This window comes from Acinonyx jubatus, chromosome X, assembly GCF_027475565.1.
Source record: "Acinonyx jubatus isolate Ajub_Pintada_27869175 chromosome X, VMU_Ajub_asm_v1.0, whole genome shotgun sequence".
NCBI classification, from domain to species: Eukaryota; Metazoa; Chordata; class Mammalia; order Carnivora; family Felidae; genus Acinonyx; species Acinonyx jubatus.
Genome location: NC_069389.1, coordinates 10,872,890 through 10,898,134, shown reverse-complemented (window position 1 = coordinate 10,898,134; position 25,245 = coordinate 10,872,890).

Below are 25,245 nucleotides of genomic sequence, written 5' to 3'. Positions count from 1 at the left end.
AGGCCCCGGTTGGCAAAAGAAACAGTAAGAAAAAGCCCATAATACGTTGCTTTATCCAACTTTCGAAGACCAACAAGTTAATACCACAGTTAAGTCTGCTGTTAAAGTTGGTATTACTTTGGGGCACCTGGATGGCTCAGTCAGCTGAGTGTCCGACTTTAGCTCAGGTCATGATCTCACAGTTTGTGGGTTCGAGCCCCGCATCAGGCTCTCTGCTGACAGCTCAGAGCCTGGAGCCTGCTTCGGATTCTGTGTCTCCCTCTCTCTCTGCCCCACCCCGACTCATGCTCTGTCTCTAAAAAATGAATAAACCCTAAAAATTTTTTTTAATTTGGTATTATTTCTCCCTAATCACCAATGAGTATTTCATTAGTTTTGTTCCCTTAAAGCATTTTATTTACTTTAAATGAATAAATTAAATACATTATGTGCTAAGCTATAATATTAGCCATCTTCAACAAGAGTAAGCCCTAACCACATTGACAAGTAACTGTTTTTATTCCCCTGGTGGTACTTACCTTAAATACAATATAAAGGAATAGCTAACTTCCTAAGGATTAGTCATTTAAATTTTTGGTGACAGAATATAAAAATGAAACTGTCAGGCTGGGCTGAGAGACTGGAGCTCAAAACTAGCGTTGACAATATTTCCCACCTTCCACAGTGGAGAGCCACACCACTTCTGCAGGACCTGAACAGGAGGAATCTGAAACCTCAGTGAGTTACCTTCCGGTCCAGCTCTCACCACTGATGAACTGGCCTTGCGCCTCAGAAACTGGAGTTTCCCATTTGGTTTGGTCTCCCACAAGCGAATACATCGTTACTGAAAATGGAACTCTTAGTCAGCCTTAACCAGGACGGACGTACATCAAAACCAATGATAGAGTGACCGGATTCAGTTGCTCTGGTAGGGAGCCAGGTATCGGTCTTTTGAGAAAATACCACAGTAGTTCTGAAACAAACTCTAGGTGAGAACGCCTGCCTTGGTCCAATGCAATGAAACTCTGAATATGGTTTCTCTGGTAACACAACAAAGGGAGATTTTTTTTTTTCAGTTTGTATTTCAATTCCAGTTAGTTGACATACAGTATAATATTAGTTTCAAGTGTAGAATTTAGTGATTCAACACTTCGATACAACGCTGGGTGCTCATCACAGCCAGTTCCCTCCTTAGTCCCCGTCACCTCTTTCACCCATCGCCCCACCCACCTCCTCTCTGGTGACCATCAGTTTGTTCTCTGTAGTTAAGAGTCTGTTTTTTGGTTTGCCTCTTTTTTCCCTCATGTTGGTTGGTTTTTTTCTTAAATTCCACATGAGTGAAATCATATGGTATTTGTCTTTCTCTGACTGACTTATTTTGCTCAGCATAATACTCTCTACCTCCATCCACATTGCTGCAAATGGCAAGATTTCATTCTTTTTGACCACTGAGTACTAGTCCATTGTATGTATATACCGCATCTTCTTTATCCATTAATCAGTCAATGGACATTTGGGCTCTTTGCATAATTTGACTATTGTTGATAGTGCTGCTATAAACATCAGGTGCATGTATCCAAAGGGAGATTTTTTTTTTTTAGAGAAAATGCCTTCACAGCATACCCCAAGGCAAACAGTGTCTCCCACTTTTGTCAAACGGACGAGAGGTTGTGGTAGATTGTTAAATAATCGATCTCACCAAGAAGTGTTGCCCTGGGTAATCCTCTCCCACTTGGATTCTGGACTTGGCCATGTGCCTCCCTTTGGCCAGTAGAACTTCAACAAATGCAATTCAAGTGGAGGCTTGATACATGCGTGTGCGTTGGGTTTTGCCTTCCCAGAAGCCTGAGACCATAATGGAGAAGCCGACATGAAAGACCATGTGAAGACAGAGGCCAAGCCATGCAGGCAGAGCCACAAGCTGTGCACTCTCACCGTATTTTGGGATAGCTTGTATGCAGAAACACATACAACACAATGTGGGGAAATTGTTCAGTGCATCCATTTTAAAAACCAACTAATCAGCAAATAAATAAAAATGGAAGTTTTTTTTGTGGTGAACACAGCACAACATATAGAGATGTTGCATCACTGTGTTGTACATCTGAAACTAATGTAACATTGCGTGTCAACTCTACCAAAAAAACATAAAAGCTTTAAAGTTGATCTAAGAGAAGGAATATAAGATATCTAAACCTTGAGTGAATTTACATCTCTACATAATGGATTCCCAATGAATGAAAAAATAAAACAACATGCACACACATCACACACACCCTCTTGTTCGTGGATTTTTTTTGTGTGTCAGCTCTTTAATGCCTATATAAGACTCTGACTTCCAGTCTTTTATAAGATCATACAAAATTTTTTAATGTTTTTAGTATGAAAGGTCCCGCAAATATTTTTTAAAATTGATTGATTTATTTATTTTGAGAGAGAGACAGGGAGAGCGCAGGGTAGGGGCCGAGAGAGAAAGGGAGAGAGAATCCCAAGCAGGCTCCAGACTGTCAGCACAGAGCCCAGCCTGGGTCTCAAACCCACAAACTGTAAGGTCAGGACCTGAGCCAAAATCAAGAGTTGGATGCTTAACCAACTGAGCTACCAGGCGACCCCCCCAATATCATTTAATATGTATGTGTTTGTGTGTGTGCATATATCCAGAAAAGTCAAGTTATTTACGAAGGTCACTTCAATAATTAGTGGTAGAACTGTTTAAATCTCAAGTCTGATCATTTTGAGTCAAACCTCTTTGCTCCCTATGCTTCTTAAACTGATACACATGTTTCTCGGAGATGTCAGGCAGAGTAGCAAGGGATATGAGGAACCACAAGAAAGCCATGGTACATTTTTCTGGTATGTTAATTTCACTTGATAGACTTTAATCTGATGCTACTTTTTAAAGTAATCAAATATAAATATATTGTGCAAGTGTAATATTCACAAAAGGCTTGGTTCAAAAAAAATAATAAGCCTGCTAATTCCCTGAGAATAGATTTTTTTTTTTTTTGGTCACAATGGTGATCTCACATTATCATCATGGAAAAGAAAGAATTCCATGTGGAGACCCACTGGAATTGTGAACTTTTCCTTGATAAGTCGTTTGTCTACAAAGTATGTACATAGGGAAGGGAAGACTTGAACCAATTAGATAACCTGTGTGCAACACTGTGTATAGATTATCACCAATCATAACTCATTGCTTATTAAATATCCAGATTTGTATCAAGCACCTAAGAGAGATCAGTGGTTTTCACACCCAGAGATTCTGATGTAATTGCACTTGAGTGGGACACAGGCATTGGAATTTTTAAAAATTCCATTCTTTTTTCTTACCCTTAGGGCAACAGGTTTATGATTATACTAGATACTGAAAACAAGAGATCTTCAATTTGTTTATTGTCTTAACTAGGGGTGGCAGTAATTTCCAAATCTATTTTATAATCCTTCTTCAAGTCTTGAGAATACACAGCGTAAAAAAAAAAATCACTGACGTGGTCTCCTTTTTTATTGAAAATGCCTTTCTACTAATAGTGGGTGAGGCTTGAAAGTCAAGAAGTTTAACTTTTAATGACCCATCTGAAACATCAACCATGTCTTGAAGCTGCCCAGACGATCTCCATCTTCATTTTGTTTCCTACAATGCCTCCAATGGTATCTTTCTAAAAAACACATATTGTATTGTGATTGCCCATCTCAGTAGATAGTCATCTTCCAATATCCAGGACAATTCTTTAGTCATAGAGACTCCAAAAAGTCTATTAAATTGTAGATTTTTGAAAGAGATAAAATTTACTTCATTGGTGATATAAACCACCACCACAACTTTTTCCCACAGACAGATTTATCACATGTATTGTGCACTTTAAAACACAGTCTGAGTTATCTTGGTTGGCATGAGAATGGCAGATGGATAGGTTTTCAATAAAGGTATATAAGGGGCACAAAGAAGTCTGGGATGGGGGAGAGGCCTTGAGAGAGACTATTCGATGGCATTAGATAAATTCTTCTTTCCCACAAGACACATTTAGGTAGCAGTTTAGTTAAATAGACTAAGTGACCACGTGTATTTGTGAAGGGCAAACAGTGAGGTCATCCCCTGTTTGGGAAACTCAATTATCCATGTTTGATGTTACTCCCATGAGTGCAACAAGCTGACCCTAATTGAAATTGCTAGAATTTCCACATTGGCATTCAAAACGAGTTGGGCATGTATAAAACACCGACCATCACTCTGAGGAAATCAAACTTGGAAGAGAAAATTTTCTAGATACTGTACAGATCATGGTCTCTTCTGCATGTGGCATTTGAATAGTCCATCTGTCGTTTATAGTCATGACAATGAACCATGACACTTCTCCGTGCCAGATGTGCTAATTTAGGATTCGAAGAATAATTACTACTGAATACTGCCCTGAGGAGGAAAGAAGAATTTTAGAATAAGTTTTGATAGGGGAAATTCCTCTAAAATTGAGCTGTTTAATGTATGTTTGTGTAATCTGTGATCTGTGTGTGTGATTACAAACAAACCACCTGAAAACAGAGACCAGACATTGAGTTTTATGGCTTCTTAGTACCCTTTAGCTAAATTGTTGTGCTTCAAAAGTAAGATACTTCACAGAATAAAACCACAGAAATCATCTTTCAAGGTTAGTGCTGTCCAATACAGTAGCCACTTGCCAAATGTGAATCCTGAATATTTGGAAGGTGGCTAGTCTGTATGGAGATGTGCTGTCAAGTGTAAAACAACAGATTTCAAAGACGTTATGTGAAAAAATTATGGAAAATAACGAATTAACAATGTTTGATATTGATTACAGTTTGAGATTAACAATATTTTGGCTATACTGGATTAAATGAAAAATTATCAAAATTAATTTCACCTTTTTTTTACTTTTTTCATGTGACTACTAGAAAATGTAAATTTTCTTAATACGTAATTCATATCTTTACATACAACATAATATAAATATAATTTACATTATATTTCTTTTGGACAGCTCTGGTCTAGATAAAAGGCTCTGACTGCAGCATCATATTGTCTGGGTTTTTAAATTTTTTTAATGTTTATTTTTGAGAGAGAGAGAGAGACAGACAGCGTGAGTAGGGTAGGGGCAGAGAGAGAGAGAGAGACACAGAATCTGAAGGAGGCTCCAAGCTCTGAGCTGTCAGCACAGAGCCCCATGCAGAACCATGAGATCATGACCTGAACTTAACTGACTGAGCCACCCAGGCGCTCCTTGCCTGGGTTTTAATACTGGCTTTATCACATGCTAGCTGTATGTCAGCAAATTATTGGCTTTCTCTGTTTCTTAAGTTTCCTTATGTGGAAATGGCGACAATAACACTACCTCATAAGGTTTCTGAGAGGATGAAAGAAGGTCATGTCCACAAAATGCTCCGCTTTGTGCTTGGCTCATGGCGAAGGCTCAATGATGGTTAGGAATATTTTAAGCTTTCAGGAGTAGCATAGACACCAATCGTCTCCCTGTCAAGAACCCTTCTGTGGTTCCATTTGCCCACAGGACCCTGAGTACCTCAGTGTGGTTGAAACGTACCTCAGCCCCAAAGGCTGACCCCAGCCCAGCTCTCCAGCCTCCCGTCCTACTACACCCGACCTGGGAATTAACATTGTCAGCTCTTCCTTCCAGGTCTATTCTTCCTCATTCTCGGCCTGCAAAATTCCCTCAGCAGCTGTGTTGGGGTTATTTCCCTTGGAAAGCTCTCCCTAATTTTCACGTTCACACTGCAATCTTGAAGAGTTACACATTGTACAAATGTAACGTGTGTGTGTGTGTGTGTGTATGTTACTAAAAATGTCATACTACATCATAGTTAGGAGTTTACCTGTCCACCTCCCTCACTCAACTGTGATGTTCTTCAAGGTAATAACCACGTTGTGTGTGCGTGTGTGTGTGCACACACCCACAACCCAGCACAATTCTCAGCTCACTTGAGAGTCATCTATTGGTGGAGTGGGTAATTCTCTGCTAGGATATATTGTAGATTCCTAAAATTCCCTCTGCTCCCCAAACATATCTCAGTTTGCTTTCTACCTTTTCCAGCTGACATGCTTCTCTGTGACTAATCCTGGCCAATGCAGCTTGAGTAGAAGTGTTGTGTCACATCCAGTCCCAGAAAATTAAGAGCAGGTTACCTGTGTCATCCTTTCTCACTCTTAGGTCCACACAGCTAGAGGCAAAGGTTGCCAAGATGTCAGAGTTGCAAAATAAAAGTCACTAGTCCCTGAGTCAGCATTTGGAAGAAACACAGGCAAAGGAAGCCCCCGACCCACGTGAATTTGTGCCCTAAGTGAGGTATCTGCCTTTACTGTATCAATGAACTGAAATTTGGAGGTCTGTTTTTGTGGCAGAGCTTTGCCTGTCTTAACTAATAAACCCACTATGGGAAACATAATTAGAAAATTTCATCCCCATGATGTTCGCTTAATTGCAAATGCTCTTGGGAAGAGGAGTAATATATGAAACTAATTCACCCTGGTAACCATAGATCTGCCTCCCTCCCAGAGAAATCCAAGAAACAGATGTGTTAGATTTTTAGGGTGCTAAAAAGGGGGTTTCTAAAGGGAGTGGATTGGAAAGAGGGCATGGGAAATGATAGCTTGGGGTTTCCAGACACCAGAGACAGTCATCATCTACTTGAATGGTTAAAAATTACACCAAAGGAAAATAAGTTATAAGCCAAAAAGAATTAGTATGCACCACCCAGTTCACTCAGATATATGGTGTTGCTTCCTTCTATTTTATTTTATGCTAGATAAAGCTAGGCAGTTGTATAAATAGAAATGACTGGAGCCTTTACGTCTAATAGCAGAACTCATTTTTATTTCTTTTTGGCCTCTTGATAAAGCTAAAGGATAAAGTCTTTTTTGGAAACCTTTTATTTTGGATCTGTTAGGCTGTTCTACTGTAAAATGTCATCAATATTCTTTAAGGTATCAAAACTAATTTTAGCAAAAAGCCCCGGGAATTGACTGTTGCTGGTCTCATAATGGATACCAATTTTTTAAACTGAAAACAACTAAGAGCTCCTAAAAAAAAACCCATAAACCAAGCAGACTTTTCTCCTCAAACAATGGGCTTCATGCTTTTATCACTTCCCACAGTTGTGCCTCTGCTTCTAAGCTACGAGGGCTATATCTGAACCCTGGCAATGGTATCATCTTTTTCATCTAGGACTTCTCACATTTCCCAATTTATTTGATCTGGCCAGAGGAGAGTGTAACCCCAAAACCAAATCAAGATTCAAATTTTGATTCCAACAAGCCATATTGACATACATGTATATACATGTGCATTTGCCAGCTGTGTTCATCTTCTACATCTTTCTATTCTAGGCATACTCTTTTCCCAACATGGTTGTGAGGTAAAGAATTTGGCATGGCCCAAAATGAAGGTCTGCCCTTAATCCTCTTTCTGGGAGGTAATCTCTGGGCTCTTGTAATGCCTAATAGGAGTGTCATTGTTTGCCTGGGTGCCTTGACTATTCATACTGAATAGTCTAACAAGTGATAGAGTGTGGAGGCTGGCCATACCCATACAGTCTTGAGGTGGGAGCTGGCCATGCCAGAAAGATTGACATTGTGACATAGGGTGTGGGCTTTGGGTCATATGGTATCAGTTGACCTAGAGACTGAGATCAACCATGTGGGCAATCAATTGCCCAATCATGCTTACATAATGAAGTCTCAATAAAAACTTCAAAGTTTGAGGTTTGAGCTGGCTTCCCTAGTTGGCAGTACTCCACGTGTATTTTCACATATTGATACCTGGAAACTAACATATCCTGACTCCACAGGGAGAGGACAATGGAAGTTTTGTGTTTGGAAGCTTCCCGGCCTCTGCTCTATGCACCTCTTCCATTGACTGGTTTTAATCTGTATCCTTTCCCTATAATAAACCATAGCCATGAGTATGATAGCTTTCAGTGAGTTCTGTGAGTTGTGGTGAATTATTGAAACTGAGGGTACTTTGGGGAACCCCCTGAAACTTACAGTTGGTGTCAGCAATATTGGAGACTGCCCTCCAACTTCCTATTTTGGCCTAAACTCTTCACAATGATGTGATGTAATTAGCAAAGGATTTGGGGGCAGAAAATCCAGCTTTAAGGGCAGGTTCCATGACTTACCAGAGTGTGAATTTGGACAATTTATTTGTTCTCTTTGTGCCTCAGTGTCCTCATCTGTGAAATAGAAATAATAGCATCTATGTACAAGAGGTCTACTGCAAAATTAAATAGGATAATGTATATAAAACGTTCAAAAATTGTAAAGTTTTATATGCATGTTAATTATACAAATGTGTCCTTGTTGTCTTTGAAATTCTCCCATGTGAAATCTTGCTCCCTGGAATTTGCCACTCTGTCAAAATTATTTTTTTTCCTAAACCAACTGTTTTCAAATTATGAGTGTTACTGTCAATATCTGTCATCTTATATCTTATTTCAAACTTATAATGCACTTAGAATGAAAGAACACTAATCATTTACTGTAGTCATAGGACATAAACCCTTATATGTGATGAGACAAACAATCCGGTAAAATTAGATGATCAGATTAGAGGCATTAGAGGGAAACCACACAACCATCAATAACAGCACCTTAAACTTGTACAGTTATCTCTAGATTGAAAGTCTTGACAAACATACCGTTTGGCCTGTCCCAATAGTTTTTGAAATTGTCAGAATTGTTAATATAACCTCATTGTATAGCAACTTGAACCTAAAAAGAGCTATATGGCTGAAAGCTTCGTTTTTCATTCATTAAACAAATAGTTCTTGGGCAATAACTCTGTTGTGCAATGCACTGTTCTGGGTGTACTGTTCTACATTGATAAACAAAATCCTTGCTCTCATTAAGCTGATATTTTAGGGATTCTGGTTTCATAAGTTTGCCATACAGCTAAATATCATAGAGGTGATGGAGACAGGACTTGAGTGTGGCTTTTCTGAAAACTGGATTTGTGCAGACCATACCTTTCATTTGTACTTTAACTTACACCATGAAAGAATGTCTGTGGTTTTTGACAAGAAACAAAGAAGTTAAAAAAAATCAATATCTTCATAAATCCCATCAGACTGTAAATGAAAAAAATATATAGCTTTTGAACCTAACAGAAATAACTATTTGTTTATAGTTCCAAATTAGTAGAAATGTATACAACCTTCCAGAGTTAGAAAGTTGGTCAGAAAAAGAGAAAGAAAAATAGATATGGAGTCATTGCTCATTTGGAACTAAGTTATGAATTTGGGAATTTGTGATAATAAATCATTCATTCATTCATTCATCGCATGGTCTCATATGAGGCTTTATGGAGACATAAAATTAAGAAAATTATGGGCTCAGGGAGCCTGAGTGGCTCAGTTGGTTAAGCGTCCAACTTCAGCTCAGGTCATGATCTCACGGTTCGTGAGTTGGAGCCCCGTGTCAGGCTCTCTGCTGTCAGCACAGAGCCCTCTTCAGATCCTCTGTCTACCTCTCTCTCTGCCCCTCCCCCACTTGTTCATGTTCTCTCTCTGTTTGTCTCTCTTTCTCTCTCTCAAAAATAAACAAACATTTAAAAAAAGAAAATTATGGACTCTGACATTAATAACATTATAGTCTAGCGAAAGATGTAGTTTTCCCCTGTATCTCTCTGAAAGAATTTTTTTTTTGTTTTTATTTAAACTCCAGTTAGTTAACATATAGTGTGATATTAGTTTCTGGTGCACAATATAGTGATTCAACACTTCCGTACATCACTTGGTGCTCATTACAACAAGTTCACTCCTTAATCGCCATCACCTATTTAACCCATCCCCCACCCACTTCCCTTCTAGTAACCATCAGTTTGTTCTCAGTAATTAAGAGCCTGTTTATTGGTTTGCCTCTCCCTGTCTCTTTTTCCCCCCTTTGCTTGTTTGTTTTGTTTCTTAAATTCCACATATGAGTGAAATCATGTGGCATTTGTTTCTCTGACTTATTTCACTTAACATAATACTTTCTAGCTCCAACCAGGTCATTGCAAATGGCAAGATTTCATTCTTTTTGATGGCTGAGTAATATTCCATTCTGTATATACACCACATCTTCTTTATCCATTCATCAGTCGATGGACACTTGGGCTGTTTCCAGCCATTGTAGATAATGCTGCTATAAACATCAGGGTACATGTAATACTTTGAATTAGTATTTTTGTATTCTTTGCATAAATACCTAGTAGGGCAATTGCTGGATCATACGGTAGTTCTATGTTTAATTTTTTGAGGAAACTCCGTATTGTTTTCCAGAGAGGCTGCCCCAGTTTGCATTCCCAGCAACAGTGCGAGAGTGTTCCCCTTTCTCCACATCCTCGCCAACACCTGTGGTTTCTTGTGTTGTTGACTTTAGCCATTCTAACAGGTGTGAGGTGATAATCTCATTGTAGTTTTAATTTGTATTTCCCTGAGGATAAAGGATGCTGAGCCTCTCTTTTCTCTGAAAGTAATTTGACAGCTCCTACCAAAGTCACATATAGTGGTGTAAATTAAGTAGTAATTTACCCGCTCAACAGTTATCTGTGGAACATCTGTTATGTGCCAAGAGTGGTGGGAATGAGTAGCAGCCTCTACCTTCTTGAGTAATGCAATGATATTGGTAAGACAGAAAAGCCCCTCTGAAGAGAAGGAGAGTAGAGGAGGGAAGCAGGGGTTGGAGGTTGAAAAAAGGTTAGTGTGGACACATGGGTGTGGGGAGACAACAGTAAGTGTGAGAACATAGAAGCATTGGTGCACCCAAGACAGCTCAGAAAGGCTGAGCAGAGTGGGCAAAGTGGAAAGGTGAGGCACAACAGGCAGGCTGCAGCTAGATCATCGAAGGCTTCATGAGCCAAGTTTAGGCATAGGGCCTTGGTTATGAAGGATTTAGAAAGCTTCAAAGGGTTTTAAACAATGCTGATATGACCACATTTGTGTGTATGTCACTGGAGAATGGAGAATGTGCTGGAGGGAAGCCAAACTTCAGGGAGGGGACCAGTTAGGAAGCCATCACAGTAGTCTGTGTCACCAAAAAAATCACGGCTTGAACCAGGTTGGTGGTATATATGGAGTGAAGATAAAGTTGAGAGACGTGTAAGTGGAAAAGTACACAGGACACAAATCAGTTGAACACGGAGCGTAGCTAGCTCACTTGGGTGGATGGTGGCTCATTTCTAGAGATATGAAACTCTGGAAGAGCAATATTTATGTGTACGTGTATGTGTGTGTCAGAATTTGATGGCTCAGTTTTGGATTTATGTCTGAGACATCCATGGAGAGATGACATGACTAATGGGAATATGCTAATTTGTAGCTCACATGAGAGGCATAAAAAAAATTCTCAAACCACCCGAAGAAAGGGAAGTATTATATCCATTAAACAAACTAAAGTGGTCGACATTACCTCACCACTTGAATTATTTGTCCCCCACCCTCTTCCTGTTCTGATGAGTAACTCAAGTTGGTAGGCAATAGGAATATTCTCTTGAGTACATATTTTGTTGTTTGCCTTTTGTCAGTGTCAATCTGGACTTAATGCCATCCGCAGGCTCAGCTGATCCCAATTTAGTGTAATCATTGCTTACTTTTTGATGTCCAGTTTGTCACAGCATGCCTGAGAGGGACCCTTTTAAGGGTCATCATCTCCACACATTTAAAAAATATATCCTCGGGGCGCCTGGGTGGCGCAGTCGGTTGAGCGTCCGACTTCAGCCAGGTCACGATCTCGCGGTCCGTGAGTTCGAGCCCCGCGTCAGGCTCTGGGCTGATGGCTCAGAGCCTGGAGCCTGTTTCCGATTCTGTGTCTCCCTCTCTCTCTGCCCCTCCCCCGTTCATGCTCTGTCTCTCTCTGTCCCAAAAATAAATAAAAAAAAAACGTTGAAAAAAAAAGTAAAAAAATAATAAAAAATAAATAAATAAATAAATAAATAAATAAATAATATATCCTCAATAAGATATTCTGGGTTCATTTTCAGTCCTCTTGGCCCAAAGAGATGGACACCTGGGTACCAGAGAGAGTACATTGTATTATTTTACAAGGAAACTCAAAGCAGAGCAACATGCCACAGGAGCTTCAAACCACTGACATAAGGCAGAAAAAGTACTTTTTCTCCAAAGTTCAAGTATTCAGGTATCTTTTTTCCCTTTCCCTGGTATGAGAATTCATTAATCCATTTTATTTATCCCTTCCAGGAACTTCTGGCGTACCCTGCCACATTTTACAACTACAGACAATGCTTTTGATTTATACTGTTGCTCTCAATTTAGAAGTCTTTATTTTCTCTTCTTTCTCTTTTGCTTAGGCATCATGGAGTTGGCACCAAGTATGAAAGTCTAGATCAGGGGTCAGCAACCTACAGCCCATCAGCCAAATCTGGCTCATTGCCTGATTTTTTAAATAAAACTTTATCGAACTGCAGCCAAGCACATTTGTTTACATGTGGTCTATGGCTGCTCTTGTACCGAAAGGGCAGAGTTGAATAGTTGTGATGAGACTACCTGGCCCAAAAAACCTGAACTGTTCATTATCTGGCCCTTAAAAAAAAAAAAGTTTGCTATCCCTTAGTCTGAATGATCTCCCTTGTCTATACCTGTCATCACCAGTTGTCCAAAAAAACCCCAAAATCCGAATATCCTTCTAAGAGAACACCAAAGAATACGGAGACACAGGCTACCCAGTAATTCAGCTAGATTCCCATAAATCTGCCAGCAGTAGCATGGAATTGGTCAATACAGATAATTATAAACCTTTAAGGTTTTTACTAAAGCTCTCTAACTTTTCATTGTTATGGGTCATAGTGTCATAATTTAGTATTTTTCTTGAGGACCTTAATATTGAACTACAACTTTTTAAAGGCCTTTGTGTTTATATACATTGAGCAGATTGATTCTGTCAAGAGTCCCAGTTTTTCACTTGCATTTCCCTTTTTGTGTCCATACCCTTTACCACTGACTTTGCAATTTCTGTCACCGAAGGAGTGGAAGGTATTTTTCCATCTTTTGTGTCTGACTTGGTCTCGTGACATGCTTTAGCCACTAGAATGTGGTGAAGGTAATAGTGTGCCAGTTTTGATCCTAATTCTCTAGAAGCTTTGTATGTTTCTGCTCTCTTCCGTGCATCTCTGCCATAAAACATACCCGGGAGAATGAAAGATACATTAAGCAAATATGAGTCTCCCCATTTACCTAGCCACAGCTAGCCAAAATCAACCAACAGTGAGCAATATCCAGTGAGTGAGCCTAGCCAAGAATGGGAGATCCACTTTTACCAACCACTCCAGATGTATAAACAATTAACACTTAATGTTTTATGCTACTGACTTTTTTGTTCATTGTGTAGCATTATTATGGCAATAGATAACTGATACAGAGTATATCGAAATTATTTATCTCAGTGTCGTACCACCTTTTCAAAAACCAACTAAAAGTGGTAGAAAATACAATCAAATTGATATTGAGAAATTTGAGACACATATAAAACTTAATCCCAAGAGTTCAGGTAGAATACTTTCTATGGATTGTCTAAACTTTACAGGAGCGAACTCAGAAAACGCGAGCTCATTTGGATTATGGCACATTTCCTCTGTAATTCTGTAATCACATTACATTTAAATATCCCAAAATCCCTGTACAATCAATTCCCCCAACATCTTTGGACATATTCCAAAAGTTTTAATCCACACATAAAACAAATATGAGAATTTAGCAAATTGTCACTATAGAATATTTTGATGCAATTATTCAACATTTTGCAGGGATTTTAGCCCCTCTAATGTTTAATTCAGTGTGTAATTACTATGGACAAGGAATAATCAGTCACTTTCTTCTAGAGAACTTGCTGAATAGGGCATAATAAGATCTCCAAATGGGAGATATAACTTTGCCCAAATCTAAACAGGACTGTTGCATGTTGAGAGTCCTACTTAGATCTAGAAGAAGCCAGAAGCAAGTAATTTATTTTTAATAGTTTGGTAGTCTATGTGTTTCAGAATTTAGGATCCGCAGTAATTTTTTAATGTTTATTTATTTTTGAGAGACAGAGACAGAGTGTGAGTGGGGGAGGGGCAGAGAGCGAGGGAGACACAGAATCTGAAGCAGGCTCCAGGCTCCGAGCTGTCAGCACAGAGCCCGATGCCTGGTTGGAACTCATGAACTGTGAGATCATGACCTGAGTCGGACGCTCAACTGACTGAGCTACCCAGGCACCCGTAGGATCGGCAATAATTTAACTGTTGGATGCCTGCTTGCTTGGGATATGGTAAGAGATTTTCATACTACATGATTAATTAGCATACGGATTTAGGTAAGGGCAATACCAATACCCGAGAGCCATGTGGCTTCACTCACGCGTATCCTGAGGTATTACAACTGTTAATCGCCACTGCTCTGCTGGAGGTTGGGATGAAGGTTCTATCTTCAGTCTGTCTTGCAGAAGGGCTTCATCCCACTTCCCTTTGGGGGATCCAGTATCCTCAAAAAATTCTTATTTGAGCTGTATTTCCTGTTTGCCTTCCCCTCTCCCAGGATCTTTCTTAATTTGTCTAAGGAAGCTAGAGAACTTTTCTTTCCAAGTATTTTTAAATCAAATTTCACTTAGCCAAAGTTCTCTTGGAGAACTTCCCCAATTTTGAATCACCTCTCATTGAAAAGGTAGAGGTAGAGGCAAACCATAAGAGACTCTTTTTTTTTTTAATTTTTAATGTTTATTTTTATTTTTGAGAGAGAGAGAGAGAGCGAGAGTGCACAGGCAGGGGAGGGGCAGAGAGAGAGGAAGACACAGAATCTGAAGCAGGCTCCAGGCTCTGAGCTGCCAACATAGAGCCCAACATGGGGCTCGAATTCACAAGCCATGAGATCATGACCTGAGTCAAAGTCAGATGCTTAACTGACCGAGCCACCCAGGTGCCCCAAGAGACTCTTAAATACAGAGAACAAACTGAGGGTTGCTGGAGGGGACATGGGTGGAGGGCTGCACCAAATGGGTGATGGGCATTAAGGAGGGCACTCATTGGGATGAGCACATATGTGATGAATCACTGGGTTCTACTCCTGAAACTTTTCCTACACTGTATGTTAGCTAACTTTAACTTAAACAAATAAATTGTGTACCCTAAAAAAATGGGAAAAGAAAGAAAAGGTTGGGGTAGAGACAGAAGCCCTTACCCACAGGCTCTGCCCCCACACCCATTCACCTCTTACAGTTTCAAGTCACAATTCTAAATGTTCCAGACAGGAAAAAGGACTTGATCTTATCCCAAGATTTGAGATCTGGGCTTTGTGCCAGTGTCTTGTTCTTTATCTCAGTTGGTTCTGTCCCAAGAAGGTCATCTTTTCTTAAACAAAATTTTCTGCAAGTATCAGTTGCTAAATATTTTGGTTGCATTGTCTTGAGACAATTTCAAATCAGTAAGTATGCTTAGGGACCATGTCTCATCTTGGACATAATTATGAATATAGTTTGCAGCTTCTCAGACATTCTTAGCACTGTATTTCACCAGGTTACATGCACATCTCTTGAATAGAATTTTTACAAAGTAATCATTTTGCTAATTTTTATCATTGACAGTTTCGTCTTAATTAAATCCTTTGATTTCCACATGGAATGTATCTAGCTCACCTAGAAAATTATTTCTGAGACCCAACTTCTGTATGCCATTAAAAAATGTGGGGAAGCTCAAATCACATAGCTTCAAGTTCATAACACTTTTTCAGGAGATGAGTTTCAAAAATCCAGAATACAGAGATGAGTTTCTACACATAAGAAACTCATCCTAGCTTAAAGTAATAACAAGATTTTCAATGTTATTTTTCCCCTTTGAGATGTGCCTCCTTGGGTTAGTGACCATAAGCATATCTCAGCTCCTTTCTTCCCGTCTCACATTTAAACCCAGTTTTTCCTGATAAAAGTTTTTCATCAGTCTGCAGGATGCTTGGTTGAGAGGTACTTCCCTCACGCCAGATGTTACCGTTCCTAATGGATCTCTTCTGGGAACAGTATCATGACTTCAGTGCCAGTTGTCCTTAACAGCCAGACACTGAGTACTGATACATGCTACAATTTCCTCATTTCCTCCCAACGCCCTCTGCCTTAGGTAACAACGAATCTTTCTATATCCGTGGACTTGCCTGTTTTTGATATTTTATATAAATGAATTAATCCAGTTTGTGATCTTTTGTGACTGGATTCTTTCACTGAGCATAATGTTTGCAAGGGTTGTGCAAGTTGTAGCATGTATCAGTCCTGCATGCTTTTGGGTTTTTTTAAATTTTTAAGCAATATTCCATTGTATACATATACCACATTTGTTTATCCATTATTCAGGTGATGATGGACACTTGGATCATTTCCACTTTTGGCTATTCTGAATAATGCTGCTATGAACATCAGTGTACAAGTTTTTGTGTGGACATATGTGTTCATTTCTGTTGTGTATATGCCTAGAGGAGAATTGCTAAGTCGTATGGTAACTCCACATTCAGCACTTTAAAGAATTGCCTGACTTTTCTCCAAAGTGGCTGGACCATTTTATGTTCTCACCAGCAATGCATGAGGATTCAAATTTCTCTGCATCCTCAGCAACACTTATTATTTTCTGTCTTTTTGATTATAGCCATCCTAGTGGGTTTAAAAGTGCTATCCCATTTTGGTTTTGATTTTGCAATACAATTTTAACGTCTTTGTCAGTTACAACCTGGAATGCAAGCATTGAAGTGGGTGCACAAATCTAATACATAGGACCTCTATAACTTTGTGTGGTCGTTAGCGCAGCTCTGTACTCTTCTGCCTTCCAAATCCCAAGTCACATTGCATTTTCTGAATGTTGGTGGGTAGGTGGGACCAAGTGAGTAGCTCTGGCAGATGAGCTGTGAATGGAAGCATTTAATTGCTGGTACAAAACCATCCAGATCCCTTTCCCTCTACCTTGACAACCAACAACTTTCAAGTTTGTGACATCCTTGATAGCTTGGGTCATGGGGTAAAGGGACATTTAACAGAACTGACCAATGATGCACATGCCGTATGAGAGTGAGAAACAAACGTGTTAGTAAGAGATGGGGGTTGTTTGTCAGTGCAGCCTAACTGGGCATATCCTGACTGACAAAATGATCTTTATTTGTTTAAGATATTAGAGTTCAACAGATCTGGCAAAGCATTTAGCAGCTCTAAGACTCAGCCTCCTCCTCTATAATATGGGTGTCATAAATTTACCTCACAAAATTGATTGAAGATAAGCAAGACCATGTATTGTTCAGTAATGTGTAGCCCAGTGCATGGTACATAGCAGGTTCTTAGGAAATGATTGTTATCAACAGAAAGGAAATGAATCGAGGTCTATAATATTGGAGTTAACTTTACATAGAAGATGATGGGTTAGACTTTGAACCACCAACTCATAGAAGCATGGAGGCAAGGAGAAGGGTCATAATTTTTCTCTGGGTAGTTAGTTTGAGCCTTGTGGCAAGCCTGCCTAACAAACATTCTTGTTCATGTACGGATGCATGCCATTATTACAGGGTGGGAAGACCTTTTCTGAGTCTTGATTTCTCTTTCCAGAAGAGAAGAAATGGCTATGCTATTCTGACTCATTTCACAAAGCACACAATTTGAAATGTAATTACATTTAAAATATGCTGGAAAGTGATTTCATGAATCCACAATTATCAATCACTCTTCAGAATGACAGGCAAAGGGGAAAATGCTAAAACAAGTTCCCTGGAGAATGTTTAGAACCAATATAAAAACATTTTTCTTTATGTGCATGCCTTCCTTGAAAATAATGAGGCAGGGACCTGGTTCAGCCTGGCAAAAGACAATCAATGGAACCAGTTAATACCATGCAAAGGGTTCTATACAGGGTGAGGCAAGGAGAATTACATAAACCGGAAGAGTCATTTCCACCCATTGGGTACTAGTGGCAATGAATTTCCCCTTTCTTGGCTTCATTTCTCTTCTCTTCTCAGATGCTTGTCTGTTCCTCCTTGTTCTTTAGCTGACCTGCTCTCCTACTCTGCCTGCACTTTAAATATTGATATGCCACCAGTCAAGTATCAGTCTTACACTTTCCTCATCCTACAAACCCTTTCTCAAAATTCTCATTCTCTGATATGGTTTTACTTGCCCCCATAGATTGATAACTTCTCCACCTGAGTCCTTGTTTCTGGGTGCATGTTTCTCTCTGCATATTGGAAACCTCTGCCTACGGTATTTAACCTGCCTCGTGCCTTCTATTTGAAGCACTATTCTCTGATCTTCTTCAGCCTAGTTACTTCACATTTACTCTTAAACTTTACTTATTCAAGGTAGTGTTTCTTGAGCCTGAGATCTACCTGAGTGCACTATCCGAAAACCCTTTAGTTTTACCTTAAGCAATTCAGAGCCAGTTGTTGTAAATTACACATTTATAAGATTATCCACTTTTCTGTCTTCCCTACCAGACTTTTTAGTCTGTGAAGGCTATCATGGTATCTACTTTGATCTCCATCAGATTCCCAGTTCCTAACCTATGGAAGACACTCAGTAAAAATGTGCCGAATAAATCAATCAATGATACAAGCTGAGCTCTTATGACTCTCCATGTATCCTGTTCCAATTCATACATTCCTGGACATAATGAGTGTGTGCCAAAATCATTCCATTATTTCAACCAGAATCTTGGAGCCATCCTATATACCACCATCTCCCTCACTCATAACATCTAAACCTTAACCAACAGCTACCAGTCCTCTTAAATATTTTGAGAGTCTGTTCCCTCCTCTCTATTTCCCTGCTATCACTGCTTTGCTTAGGCTCTTGTCAGTCTTTCTGTATTTATTATGCTCTAACCCTTCACTATCACTGCAGGATATTCTCTTAAAATGCAAATCTGACCATTTTACCCTGATGCTTAAAACCGTTTATCAGACTCCCTATTGCTTTGAAAATGCACAGATTCTTAGGCCTAATCTACAAAACTTTCCACAGTCTGACAAGCTAGTCTCAGCCTTCCTTGCCTTACCGTTTTTCATCCTCCCTTGTTCCCTCTGGTCATCCGGAACCCATGATTCCCAAACCCACCTTCCTGCCTTTGCAGAGATTCTCTGTCTAGAATGTTCTTTTATAGATGTTCATCACTTAACCTAACTCTTCACATTTCAAAACACAGATTTAAGTTCCCCTCATCTGGGAGATCTTTCCAAGCTCTCTCAGGGTGAAATTTATCATACTCTCCTTTACACTCCCATGGCCCACTGCAAAGGTCTTGATTGTAACTCCCATAGTCTTCAGTGATTACTGTTTATTGTCCTGACCTCTTCATTGAAATGTGAGCTCCTATGAGCAGCGTCTACCTCTTATTCACCTATGAATCCCATGAAGTGCTACCTCTGTATTTACAAACCCCTTCTCTAATTAAAAAAAATTGTACCCAAAATATATTTTAAAACTCCCAAACTTAATAAAAAGTAAATATCTCAATACAAAATAGGCAAAAGATTGAACAGATACTTCATGAAAGAAAACACTTCACACAGATGACAAATAAGCAATAAAAATGTGCTCAATATCATTTGTCATTAGGAAAATGAAAATTAAAACCACGGTGAGATACTACTACACTCATTCAATGTCCCAAATATCAAAGACTGAGCATGTCAAGTGTTTGCAAGGATATGGAGAAACAGGAATTTTCATACCCTGCTGCTGGGAATGTAAAATGCTACAGCCACTTTGGAGAACAGTTTGTGACAATTTCTTAAAAAGTTAAACACCTACCCTATGATTTGACCATTCTGCTCCTAGGTATTTATCCAATAAAAAAGAAAGTATATACCTATACAAAGACTACCATCAAAGCATTATTTGTAATAACCAAAACCTGGAATCAACCCAAATGCCTATCACCAGATTAATGTATAAACAACCTATGATATACCCTTATATTGGAATATTACTCAGCAGTAAAAAGAATGAACACACAACAGCATGGATGAATCACAATTATGCAGAGTGAAAGAAGTCAATCAAAAAAAAAAGTACAAAGGGAAGGAAAAAAAAAAGAGGTTAGAGTGGAAGAGAGCCAAAGTATAAGAGACTCTTAAAAACTAAGAACAAACTGAGGGTTGATGAGGGGTGGGAGGGAGGGGACGGTGGGTGATGGGTATTGAGGAGGGCACCTTTTGGGATGAGCACTGGGTGTTGTATGGAAACCAATTTGACAATAAACTTCATATATTGAAAAAAAAAGTACACATTGGGACACCTGAGTGGTTCAGTTGGTTGAGCGGCCAACTTCAGCTCAGGTCATGATCTCGCAGTTGGTGAGTTCGAGCCCTGCATTGGGCTGTGTGCTTGCTGATAGCTCAGAGCCTGGAACCTGCTTCAGATTCTGTCTCCATCTCTCTCTCTCTCTGCCCCTTCCCTGCTCACATGCTCGCTCGCTCTCTCTCTCTCTCTCTCCCTCCCCCTCTCTCAAGTATAAATAAACCTTTAAAAAGTACATACTATTGGACTCTATTGATATAAAATTCTATAAAATGCCAACTAATCTATAGTGACAGAAAGCAAAACAGTTATTTCCTGGGAATGGGGGATGTGATGGGAAGGGCAGGAAGAGGGATTACCAAGGGCCACAGGGAAACAGTAGTGATGAGTATGTTGATGGTGGTAATGGTTTAATTCATTTTACAGACTCACTAAACCTACCTCACTTTGCACACAAGACACCCATTTGTCTGCCCACCTAGGCAAATGAACTTTGGGCCAGCTTCTCCTACCTCCCCCTCTTTACCTCCACCACATTCTCCTCTCCATCCTGCTAGAGGGAAATTTGGATTTCCTTTTTGATTGCTCTCATTATCTTCTCTGCAATGTCTTGTGCATGACTAGCACCCTACATCGCGCTATACAAGTGTTTCTCAGCAATGTGTGCATAGACTTTGGGATGTCATATTGCCTGGGATGGAATGGTTATGCTCTCCCAGCTGATTAAAATGGACTAACTCTAGGTCAAGAGGCTGGTTTTAATCCCAGGTGTAGAAACACACTGTTTTACAACCAAAGGATAATTGAGTCCGTAAATGAGAGAATGTTCATGATGTGGCTGCAGTTGATGCTGGACTAAGTTCCTCAAGAAAGTCAATTTTTCTGTCATTAGCAGGACAAACAAGACAGGGGAGACTAGAGAGAAAGGATGAAGTGTAGAGCAGAAACAATTCTAAGAAGAGATTATTTATGAAGCAAACTTTTAGAACTGTAGCTCACTCATATTTATAGAAAGAAGATGAAATGTGAGAACACAGAAACTGAGAGATTATTTTCCTTAAAATAAACATCAATCATGTTTACAACCAAGTGAAAAAGGAGCAAATGAACAGCAACTAAAGGCAGCACTGGAACTAGACAGCCTTCTTTAGGAAACACAGGCAGCCACTGCTTGGCTTGGAGAGGAGAAAAACTCACACCACTGTTGACCTCCCCTCCAGTAGCTCCGGCCAGGCCATTTCTGAGCAGCTCCTTTCAAGATGAAAAACTACAATCTTCAACCTTTCTGATGAAGCAGTAGCATCCTCCCCAAACTCTGATGGCAATTTTTTCTTCTCTGCATTTCCCCAGCCTCAACTTGACTTTATTTTTGTAACTGGTAGCAAGCCAAGGGTGAGAAATGATCTCTTCTCACCTAACTATCTGGGAAGAAAGCCCACTTTATCATTAATTACATTATCCAACAGCCTCTTGCTACTCAAAATGTGGTCCTTGGATCAGCAGCATTGGCACCATCTGAGAGCTCTTTTGAAATGCAGAATCTTGGGCCCTTTCCAGAATTCCTGACTCAGAATCTGTATTTTAACAAGATGCTCAAGTGGTTTGTGGACACATTCAATTTGAGAAGTGCTTGTCTAAGCCTCGGAACATCCTGTATAAGGTGAGGGTTATCACTCTCATTACTCATTTGAGAAAATGAGAACAGGGAAGTAAAATTACTTGACAAGAATCAATAACTAAAAAGTGCCAGAGTTGAGATTTTAAGGTAGTTCCCCTAATTCTAAATGCAAGCGCCTTTTCCTTCCACCATGCTTTTCTCCGTATGAATTTTTTTCAAATGAATTCTGTAAGTTCTGGCAATAACCACCCCACTCTCAACCTCATTTGTTGACTGATTGCTAATACCCAAACTCCTACTCTCAGACATGCATGCTTTAAATTAAACATTTCCCATCCCTTGAAATATTTTAAACACCTATATCTATGGGGAGAGTGACTTCATAAATGCCTTAAACCTTAGTGTTAAGGAGTTTGATCAGCCTTTATCCATTGATGGGAAGAGCAAAGCACTTGAGGTCCATATTGCACCTTGAAGAGAAGGAGGGGGGAAAAGAACTGATGGAGAAAGAGGAAGGGAAGATAAAGGCAAAGTGTCTTGGATTTATTGTTCAGCATAGATCAGCCCTTCCAAGGACCTTGACACTGTCCTTGAAGTTTGCTGTCACTGCTGGCTTCAGCTTGTTCCACTGCTTCTGTCATGGGCTTCTGGATACTCTGAATTGGGGCTGTGTCCTTTCATTATGGTATTTCTAGAGAGGTGAGCACAGAAACCCCTGCAGATGTTTACCACTGCTAGGCAGACTCAGAGAGGAAGTGTGGAACAGCTGTGTCTACCAGTGCTTAAGGCAGCAGCAGCATAAAAAAAATACTCTAAGACTCTAACAAATATTCCCACAATAGTCTTGAAAGTATGTGTTATTTAGTAAATGCCACTCATGAAGAATGGAGCCTAGCTTTTTTATTTATTTATTTTTTAAATTTACATCCAAGTTAGTTAGCATATAGCGCAACAATGATTTCAGGAGTAGATTCCTTAATGCCCCTTATCCATTTAGCCCTTCCTCTGTCCCACAGCCCCTCCCGTAACCCTCTGTTTGTTCTCCATATTTGAGAGTCTCTTATGTTTTGTCCCCCTCCCTGTTTTTATATTATTCTTGCTTCCCTTCCCTTATGTTCATCTGTTTTGTCTCTTAAAGTCCTCATATGAGCGAAGTCATATGATATTTGTCTTTCTCTGACTGACAAATTTCCCTCTAGTTCCATCCACGTAGTTGCAAATGGCAAGATTTCATTCTTTCTGAATGCTGAGTAATATTCCATTTATGTATATGTACCACATCTTCTTTATCCATTCATCCATCGATGGACATTTGGGCTCTTTCCATACTTTGGCTATTGTTGATAGTGCTGCTATAAACATTGGGGTGCATGTGCCCCTGAAACCTGGCTTTTAAGCTTAGGCCTATTTGAGGCAAGAGTGTTTTTTATCATTACACATGGCTATGGCATGCATAAATTAACCTTCTACTCAACCTTCAATCTTTGGCTTAAATCACCCCTTCACTAGGCAGTTCTCTCTCAGTGACCTTGGTGATATCTTCCTTTTTTTAATATTTATTTATTTAATTTAGAGTGAGCATGCATGAGTGGGGGAGGGGCAGAGAGAGAAAGAGAGAGGGTGGGGAGAGAATCTCAAGGAGGCTGCTCATTGTCAGCACAGAGCCCAACATGTGGTGATGATATTTTCTTTCTGCAGCCCTGATTTGGCACTTTTTATATGATAGCTAGAACTCTTGTTCATTTTTTATTCACATACCTTCTACTCCAAGCTGCAATTATGTTTGCACCTGTGTCCCACCTCCCATCCAAAACCTTGAGCTCTTAAATGTTCTTTGGGTCACCAGGCCAACATCATAGCAGGAATTCGATGGTATCATCAGTAGGCCTATAAATCAAGTTAGGCACAAAGTCCACCCTCTGGAAACCTCTGGAAGTCAAGCATTTGTTATTGGTTGAACCACTCCATGTTGTTTACACATAGCCTCCAATAGCTAACAGCCCCTGTCCCTGCAGGAATGGCTTACCCTTGGAAAATTTGTACCCATTTACGAGTAGCTCTTGCACTGGCTTTGCACTGCTTTTATTTCCCATCACTCTCTTCCAAGAGAAGAACGTGGCTTGGGTTACCTTTACAGTTAGCTACTCCTCCCTCTCTGGTATTCTTTACACTTTGGATTCTAGGAGAATAAAGGAAGAAAATAAAACTTCTGGTGACTCTCTTCCTGTCTTGCGTACTTGCCCTTGCTCATTCTCTCTTTAACATTTGAGACATTGTGCTAAGAATTTTACATACATCATCTGGGTCCTTCCTATACAAGAAACCCTATGAAATATGCACTGTTCTTATTCCTATTTTGTTCAGGAGTGTCCTCAAGTACAGAGAGGGTAAGTAAGTTGTCCACAATCACACAGCTAGGAAATGGGAGAAGCAGAATGTGAGTATAGCCTGGGTGCTGCTCTCAATCACTTAGCAACTATTATCAGCGGGAAACACAAGTGAAATGTGACAAATGCAGGGGTGTAGACCAATATGCTTGTGAGTACCATGTGCAATACCAAGGAAACTAGAATCTCTGGTCTTTCCTTGTAACCACTTCTTGATGGGGCTTCATCTTCTCCCCTTCTGTTATAGGTGCTCAGAGAATATGGATGGATCATTATTAGTTTGAACTAAGCTATGAAACATATAATGTCCTAGTCAGTGTTGATGTTATTATTATTTTTTTATAAATCATTTATTAGGGAAAGAATGTAGCTGCCACGGATATCTTGTAAAACTCAATATAAATGATTTTTGAATAATTCACATGTTGGATTATTCATATACACTTGACCTTCTCCAGTAGCAGAAATCTTTGAGAGTTGATGGTTTGCAGGTATTTGAAGAAGCCATTATGCAAATGAAAATATCCTATCCACTAAGATATTTTTTGTGGGCATTATGGCAGACACAAAAAAAGTACAATGTATCCTCTCAAAGGTTCACTATGTTTTTTGAGAAAATAAACCTGACACATGTTTCTCATTAAATAACAATGACATTTTTAAATGGCTCTTTGAGAGGATGATGATAATCACATGCTAATGCATGACTATACCAACAGCAATTCAAAGAAGAGATATATCTCAGGCCGAAATGAGTGATCTAGAGAGGTTTGGTGGAACAGATGGGTTTTAAGCTAAAGTTTGAAAGGTCAATAGAATTAAAGTAAGAAGCAATGAAAGAAAGAGCAGAAAGGGTTGGACAGAACAGCGCAGGAGACTAAACAATCTGTAATAGAGAATGTGCTTATGCAAAAACAAAATGGCGTCATTAGTTTGGACTGTGGGCTTGAGTTAACAGAGAATATCTGTGATTCAGTTCGAATTCTGTGACTCTCAGCCCAGGAATCTTTGCC